This window comes from Aedes albopictus, chromosome 1 (genome assembly GCF_035046485.1).
Source record: "Aedes albopictus strain Foshan chromosome 1, AalbF5, whole genome shotgun sequence".
Lineage (NCBI taxonomy): Eukaryota > Metazoa > Arthropoda > Insecta > Diptera > Culicidae > Aedes > Aedes albopictus.
In genome coordinates this window covers 170,854,879-170,863,495 of record NC_085136.1, presented here as the reverse complement: position 1 = coordinate 170,863,495, position 8,617 = coordinate 170,854,879, and the positions used below count along the sequence as shown (strand labels likewise).

The 8,617-nt window shown below is 40.8% G+C and overlaps 3 long non-coding RNA genes across 3 annotated transcripts; 1 reads left to right on the top strand and 2 right to left on the bottom strand.

Moving 5' to 3' along the window:
* Positions 1-2,321: 2,321 nt before the first annotated feature.
* LOC134285287 (uncharacterized) lies at positions 2,322-2,674 on the bottom strand. Its single transcript, XR_009996269.1, has 2 exons — positions 2,543-2,674; positions 2,322-2,481 (listed from the first exon to the last, which is right to left on the bottom strand). It is a non-coding gene; the product is annotated as an uncharacterized LOC134285287 (long non-coding RNA).
* A 491-nt stretch (positions 2,675-3,165) lies between these two features.
* On the top strand, positions 3,166-5,322 carry LOC115264588 (uncharacterized). The gene is made up of 3 exons (XR_009996267.1): positions 3,166-3,270; positions 3,599-3,828; positions 3,891-5,322. It is a non-coding gene; the product is annotated as an uncharacterized LOC115264588 (long non-coding RNA).
* Positions 5,323-5,461: 139 nt separating this feature from the next.
* On the bottom strand, positions 5,462-6,061 carry LOC134285286 (uncharacterized). Its single transcript, XR_009996268.1, has 2 exons — positions 5,683-6,061; positions 5,462-5,621 (listed from the first exon to the last, which is right to left on the bottom strand). It is a non-coding gene; the product is annotated as an uncharacterized LOC134285286 (long non-coding RNA).
* Between the last annotated feature and the right edge of the window lie 2,556 nt (positions 6,062-8,617).

Sequence of the window (8,617 nt, the reverse complement as noted above, 5' to 3'; positions counted from 1 at the left end):
ACTTTAAAAGCATTGAAAAAAGCGTTTTTGTCATGGAAAACAGGCAATTGAAAAATCACTGTGATTTCACCCATTTCCCCCAACAGAAAGCACATTTTCGGTGCACTCGTACAGCTCATGCATTGTATCACACGCAATATGTGAACACGTCAAATGAAAGCTTATTTATCGTAGAATCGACCAACCGAATAATATTCCGCATTATTTGTCATAAAATTATCAAATTTAAGTGATTCTTACTTGGAGAATGTTATCTTAAGTTGAACCATTTGTAATCTAAATTTGAACTAGTAAACAAAGGTGAGCTTCTAGTCAGTCCTGCAAAATATCTGTCTCAGTGCCTGTTTTTCAGCCGAAAATGAATGGCTGCGGCGGTCGTTTTCAGTTCCTCGATGTGAGAACTGACAGAGTCCGAGAGCTCCATTCGTGAGCGACCCAACAAGATCAATTCCCAATCATCCACACACTACTCATGTTGAAAGGCCATTCTTCTCAAGCGGTGGCTTGTGAGAGTGAGTGCCCTATACGTTACCACGGGTGAAAACACTCAACTACAGAAAATTGAATGGAAATTTAGCCCTGTCAGCTCTCGCTTTCAGCACGCTGCGTGCGAGTGTGAGTACCTATTTCATTTCGCTCCCGTGTTGCTGATCGGAAAGCAACATTGACAGGAAAACCAAAACAAAGAAAATGAAAAAAGCAAAATATCGCTATCATAAAGGCCTGTCGAAAAATTGCAGCACTGGCTTCTAGTATTGGCCTGTAGATTGCGCTAGTGGTTGCTTTGTTTACTCTTGGGGATGAAAAATTCCCAAAAATTTAGCATGCATGCTGGCTGGCTGGAATTGGCTGTTTTGTGAGTTGCTCGAGCTGCTGCCGCCAGTAGTTCAAATTAAGATTAAAATTGGTTCAAATTATGATTACGATGGTTCAAATTAAGAATAAAATCATTGTTGATGAAACATCAAATATTTCAATGAAATTCGGTACAAATACAAACTTTTTTCCATTTAACAGAAAGCTTATACCCGTGGCTGTCATGTACATACGATTTTGCCGTAGTAAATTTTTTCCATGTGGGAGAAAAAATCACTTAAAATTTGCACTGCTTCAGAAAGCCGCAATTTGGTGCAAATTTTGATTACCTACCCTAATCGCATGTTTTCGAATAGGATGAATATGGGAGCGTGAGATTAATGATGGAACACATACCCTAATTCTCTAATGCCAAACGCCGCTTTAAGACGGGGTATATCATTTTTGTATTCTTTCTTTGTAGGGTAATCAAATTTTTAAATTTTTGACTGATAATTTTGGAATGAAATGGTTTTTGATGTCTTCTGGAGCGTATTTGACCTATTGAAAAATCATCTAAAAATTGACATTGATATTTACATAGGGTATTGGTTCCCTTATTAAGCATGTGGCTCCAATTTTCATCCTACGAAAAAAAAAGGATTGAAGCATTGTTTTATTTCTTATTTTTGTGTTTTTATTAGAAGTAAGCATTCATGAAAACAAAAGGAACGGAATCAATCGGTGCCGTAATCGCTTGTTTTCGAATAGGATGCATATGGGAGCGTGAGATTACTGATGGCACACATACACTATTTAAGCCTTCTTTTTACATTCTATCACCATAAAAGAGTTTACAAGAATGGAAAACACTAGAATTATTGTTCCAAATGCTACACGGATTTTTTTTGTCATATGAAAATTTAAAAAATAAATACTTTGAAAATATTCACAAAATGTGAAAATGTTTACGTCTCAAATAATTGGTAAAAAAACATTCATAATTGACGTAGCATTTTTGGGGGAGGAAGGAGTCTCTGGTTTTGGTACGAGCCATGTAAGGGGCCGTTCATAAACTGTAACTAGCTGCCTGCCAACTACTTACCCGTACAAGCTAGCAGCAGCAAGAAACTCCTCGAGCTGGGTCTCAGAGTCGGCTTACTACTGGGTGATCAAGGGGACGCGGACAAAGTATGGAAACTCCGGAATTTTCATGTTCTTTCAACAACATTTATTTGCCCTATCCTGTGGCGTGTGGGTGTGGGGTTCACATTTGGTGTGGAGTGTATGAGAGGCGATCGATCGTTCTTTTACTCACTGTTGTACTCCGACGTTGGCCCACACGGTTACGCACGATTGCGATAGCCCTACCGTGGGGCCGGAATCTCGCCGCGGGGCGGCTCGGGGATGTCCATTGGTCCGAAATGGCATCGGAATCTGTCCAGCGGCTTTGCTGGGGTCGTAGGCGAATGCAGGCGTCTCCTCTCGTTGACAAAATCGGCACGGCCCAGGACGAGACCGGAGTGACCGTGCCGAGAGAGGCCCTCCTGGGTAATTAGGGCCGGAGGCCCGAGGGATTCGTCCGGAATCGGACGACGGGGTGTCCTTGGCATTTAGACTCGGAAGCCATTTTGACTTCCGAGCCGACCCGTGTGAGGACCGTATTTTAAAATACGGCAAGAGGTCCTAGAGGAAATATATTGTTCCGTCAGGATGGTCGGAGATTTTCGATTAGGGACCAAATTACCTGAACGGGAGTAGGCCGCAATCCCGGTATCCCTCCATAAAAGGGGGGAGGGGTGGTAGAAAAACCACCGCGGACACTACTTTTCAACAATCACGAAGATCGATATGACTCACACGGACGCCTGAATACTTCTGCCAAAAAATCTTCAATTTGGAAGATGGCAGCGCCCATGGGACAAAATCCACGGCCATGACACCCATAAACATGAAAATAACGATGGCCATGTTCTACCCCTTCAGTAATGCTAGGTTTTAATATTGGTAGCGGAGTAACCCTCTCAGTCGTGTGGGACCTTCTGACATTTACATTAAAAAAACATGAAATTTCTGCCAACATTCGGCTCATACAAACACAAAAATCTGAGGATGTAACCGACAGGTTACATTATCCACTCCTCCGATGAAAAAAATGTAAAGTACGAAGTGGTTTTGCATTTTTTTGTTTGTTTCCAAACCCATCTTCGGCTCAAACAATACAATACAAATAGACAAACAATTTCCAATTTAAAATGTAATTATAAACGCGCGTAACCATAATGAAACTATACATACAAATTAAAATAATAAATAAAAATAAATTTTAAAACATGCACTACTACCATAAACAGTTTAAATAAATATTAAAAAATATCCCGTAACTTGGGTAAACGAACAAATAATTATATTTACAATGCTGCAGCAAACTTATTTTAGAACCTTATTTACACTTTGCACATTATTTACAATTGGGTTGTTTAGTGAATTAAATATTGCCATTTTCTTTGGCCTAATCGAAAGAGCTCATTTTTCTGAGTATCAGGTGATTTTATTGCGTTCCAATTCCTTTGTTTTGATGGTTAAATAAACAAAACAGTTTTAATTTCCGTGGATAGAATGACAGTTCAATCGATAAAGTGACAGTTCACCCCGAACAAAAAATTTTCGCCATACAAACTTTAAATGCATTTTAAAAATAGTTCCGGGGCACCAAAAATGATGAAATTTTGGATTTCGACTAATTTTTGGACGGAGATTCCGATAATGCAATAATCTGAATACCCCTAAAGAACCCAATTAGATCGCTTTCGATCTTACATCGCGGTACCCCTCGCGCGGGCGAGATTTACCGGCGGGCAAAACGATCACTGATGATCGACAGTCGATCATCGAGTGACAGATTGGAATCTGTCATGTTTCTGTCAAAATGATAACATACCGACATAAACACTATGGTTATGTTATGTTTTGTTGACAAAATTGTGTTGTGATCACGAATAGTAAGATCGTTTTCAGAAGAACTAGTGATTGGTAAGTACGAATGAAATAAACATAACGAATGCATTTCCATTCATTTTTTTGTCTTTGTATAGGTGATTTGACTGGAGTCAGTTAGGGTGATGCTGCTAGGTCGCGATCTTTTTTTGGAAAAGATGGCCTGCAGTTACCCAAAACAAATCAGGGAATGGCCTTCAATCTCATCTTGATTTCTCAAGATGGAAATAAGGTAAGTGTAGTGCATATAATTACGGGTTAAAATGAATGATCATTTGGACATAATCGTGAAATTGTCACGAAGTGACAAGTGGGCAATTCGGTCATTCTTATTGCAGTAAGTGATCTGAAAGAGGATCAGGTCGGTCGATTTATCCCTCAACGATCACTTTTACTGCGAGAAATGACAGAAATTGTCGGTCAATGAGTCAAGTCAAACTTGTACTCATGCGAGTGGGGGTGGTTTTCCCCGTAATCAATTAAGGTCTCAATGAATCTCATCATTGAAAATTTCATTGTACCTGCAAATTGATTAACGATTGCCTTACTTTTCTTTTCAGGACAATCGGCCCTTAAGCTTCCGGAGATCTACGTGTTGCGGCCAGCCGGGGAGTTCGAAAGGCTGTTCCGAGGGCAAGAATGTAGTAATCCCTCGACAACGCGAAGTTCCTCCGACGTGGTCCGGCTTGTGATCCCGGTTGTTTAGCATTAAGGTAAAACAATTGTAAATAAAGTGTGTAAATTTGTTTAACCCTCTCAGGCCCATTTGGCTTGGAGGGTAAATAGGGTGTAGAAAAATTTGAGAAATCTGTCAATGTCAGTATTTCGCGTAAATCCGTGTATCACAGTGAATGGTAAGTATAAGTGAGCTGACTAAGTGTAAATTTTATAAACTAGTATCACAGGTAAGCATCACATTTGGTAAGTATGTATAGAAATATTATGATTAAAAGTTTCAACATGGATTTGACGATCACGTACAAATTAAAATGTTTGAAACGAGATAAATTTTGGTGGTGTGTCCGTTCAGGACCTCTTATTTTGGAATGCAAAACTTCCGAACTTTTACAAGTTTTTATCGGATTTGTTTTTAATGTCGGTTTGAGTATACGTACGAAGTACGGATCCCTCCCACCACCAGTCGGAAAATCCGTGTAGATTTTCATACTTTACGAAACCACCTTGATCACCGTTCGCGAAAACTTTAGTTGGGCGCCATCTGTAACTAGCTGCCTGCCAACTACTTACCCGTACAAGCTAGCAGCAGCAAGAAACTCCTCGAGCTGGGTCTCAGAGTCGGCTTACTACTGGGTGATCAAGGGGACGCGGACAAAGTATGGAAACTCCGGAATTTTCATGTTCTTTCAACAACATTTATTTGCCCTATCCTGTGGCGTGTGGGTGTGGGGTTCACATTTGGTGTGGAGTGTATGAGAGGCGATCGATCGTTCTTTTACTCACTGTTGTACTCCGACGTTGGCCCACACGGTTACGCACGATTGCGATAGCCCTACCGTGGGGCCGGAATCTCGCCGCGGGGCGGCTCGGGGATGTCCATTGGTCCGAAATGGCATCGGAATCTGTCCAGCGGCTTTGCTGGGGTCGTAGGCGAATGCAGGCGTCTCCTCTCGTTGACAAAATCGGCACGGCCCAGGACGAGACCGGAGTGACCGTGCCGAGAGAGGCCCTCCTGGGTAATTAGGGCCGGAGGCCCGAGGGATTCGTCCGGAATCGGACGACGGGGTGTCCTTGGCATTTAGACTCGGAAGCCATTTTGACTTCCGAGCCGACCCGTGTGAGGACCGTATTTTAAAATACGGCAAGAGGTCCTAGAGGAAATATATTGTTCCGTCAGGATGGTCGGAGATTTTCGATTAGGGACCAATTTACCTGAACGGGAGTAGGCCGCAATCCCGGTATCCCTCCATAAAAGGGGGGAGGGGTGGTAGAAAAACCACCGCGGACACTACTTTTCAACAATCACGAAGATCGATATGACTCACACGGACGCCTGAATACTTCTGCCAAAAAATCTTCAATTTGGAAGATGGCAGCGCCCATGGGACAAAATCCACGGCCATGACACCCATAAACATGAAAATAACGATGGCCATGTTCTACCCCTTCAGTAATGCTAGGTTTTAATATTGGTAGCGGAGTAACCCTCTCAGTCGTGTGGGACCTTCTGACATTTACATTAAAAAAACATGAAATTTCTGCCAACATTCGGCTCATACAAACACAAAAATCTGAGGATGTAACCGACAGGTTACAAAACCACGTAGACTTTTTGGGGGGAGGGGGGGGGTCTGGTCAAAGTCTACGCTCCATACAAAATTCAAAATTTTTGTATGGACAAAAGTCTACGAGGGGGGAGGGGGGGGGTCTGAGATGGCCAAATTTTGGTCTACGTGGTTTATGAACAGCCCCTAATAGGTATGGAAATATAGACTTGAAAAGGAGGGGGGATGTAAAACATAGCCTGAAAATGCTACGTCATTTATGGATGCTCCCTAACCCATATAGGGAGGAAAAAAAGTAAAAGGAAAAATATAGAAGTAAAGGGATGTTCAAAAAATAAAATAAAAACAATAATTATCCTCTTCCAAAACATGTTCGAATCGATTTCAGATGACGAACAATGATATTTAGATCAAAACCAAAAATTTGGATGATAGAGGAATAAGGGGTTATATATCTTGAGGCGCGTGAAAATAACGAAAAGTTTGAATATTTGTAAAAGTATGTAGACATGTTTTTTAAACATCAGCGATCAGCTGATTTTTCGTTTGCTTACGATGTATTTTTGACATCCGATGATCGGGGTGACAGTTCAACACAAAGGAATTTGTTAAACACCGGCGACACTTGACGAAACTTTGTTAAGTTGTACTCACACTGTGTTTACACTTTTGGCTGTCACCCCCATCGCGAAAAGTCGTCATGGATTGCCTTATTCTCTTTATACATCATAATATTAAGTGTGTAAAACCAGCTTGAGAACAAAAAAAAAACACAGACAAACAGACGTCTCACTCTACTCACTTCCCATTGTTTCACTTTTCAACGGATAATTCAAATTAGAGGGTCTTGCCCGGGATTTCCCAGGATATCCCGGGATCTGTAAAATCCCGAATCCCGGGATATTTTTACGAAATTCCCGGGATATCCCGAAAACTGAAAAAATACAATAGGGGGACTTACTAAACAGCGTAAACTGATTAAACGTCGCGATCACCAAGGCAATCTTGGATAATTTCATTGGCAATTTCATGAAATATTTCAAATAATCAGATAATCATGGCTTACGTAGTCAATTAATCTGTTTGGTGAATACCCTTAATGTGTTCTTCTAAAACATGGCTTTTCAGTTGAAACTATCTTTATCAATACAAGATTTTTCATTTTTTCATCCCACAACTCACAATTCGATCGCCGCAGATGATGCTACCTCCCATCCAGGTGGGAAATCACGTACCACTGTCTAGTAGGGTACTTTGCGGTTGTGGTGCGCGTCCTCTCTCGTTTCCTCTTCGTCGTCTATCGTTGTCCGTCACTTGTCGTAGCTTACCCGACGTCTCCACTAGACAGAAATGTCTTGCCATTTTGCTGGACAGATGTGTCATGACAGAAATGTTCTCTCGCTGTTTGCATGGAAAGCACCAGTGTTGATCATTTCTGTTACGTTTTCTCTTTCTGGCAGCAAAATGGCAAGACATTTCTGTCTAGTGGAGACGTGGGGTTAAACACTAACGCATTGTAGTTCGTGTTGAACAATCCACACTCGCGCTGGAGGTTCACTGTATTAGTTTCCTCTGCCAGCTTGACTCTGCTCTCCTGGTCGGCGATGCGTTCGGTTATTTTCGTCTCGTCAAAATTGAACACATGGCCGTCACATAGTGTGTGGTGCGTCAATCCAGTCCTGTTGTCTTTCCGTTTCACGTCCTTTTTTTGTTCGTTGATTCTCGTGTCCAGTTTTCTCCCCGTCTGCCCGATGTACACCTTTCCATCCCCTGTTCCACATGGTACCGAAAACACCACATTTTTATGTTGGGATCGGGTCCTTGAGTTTAGAAAAAATCTCATATTGTTTTATTCGTTCACCGAGAAATATCAACATAAAAGATATATACTTCCTTATCAATGTTGCCATTTTTCATCCAATGTTATTGTGTATTTATTTTCTACGAAAACCAAGCTTTTGATTGAAATTCTTGTAAATAGAATAACTGATTTTTTGGCTTAATATTCACTTTTCTAACTTAATCAACAGGCAGAATATTAGAATATGGAATCTAAGGATTTATTCTAATGCCGTTTTTCTTTTTTAACCTGGGTTGGAACTGGATTGGCGGAAAATATGTAAACAAACAACGTCAAACAAACTTTAGTACAAGCGAAACCGAAGTCGGGTTGGGGTTGAAACTGTGATCTCAGCCAGTTCCAACCCAGGTTGGAACTGGATCAAAAAGAAAAACGGCATAAGCTGTTGCTAGATTGTGCTGGTAGTATTACTGAAATTGATAGCCATGTTCAACATTTATAGTAGCAGATTTTGTACAGATTGTTTACAAAACATGTGAAATATGTGAAGACGGAAAATGTAGTGCGCATCTTTTTCGAATTTTCTGGAGTAATACCTTAAGAATACTGTATTGGTATATAATATTCAACTGACCTGAGCAAATATTTGACGCATTTTCGATTAAATTATGGGAAAAATTCGTAGAATTTACAGAAGCATATAATTGAGGAAAATGGGCAAACAATTCATAATTTCTGCAGGACTTCATAAAATATTTTCGTTGAAACTAGATGATACGTT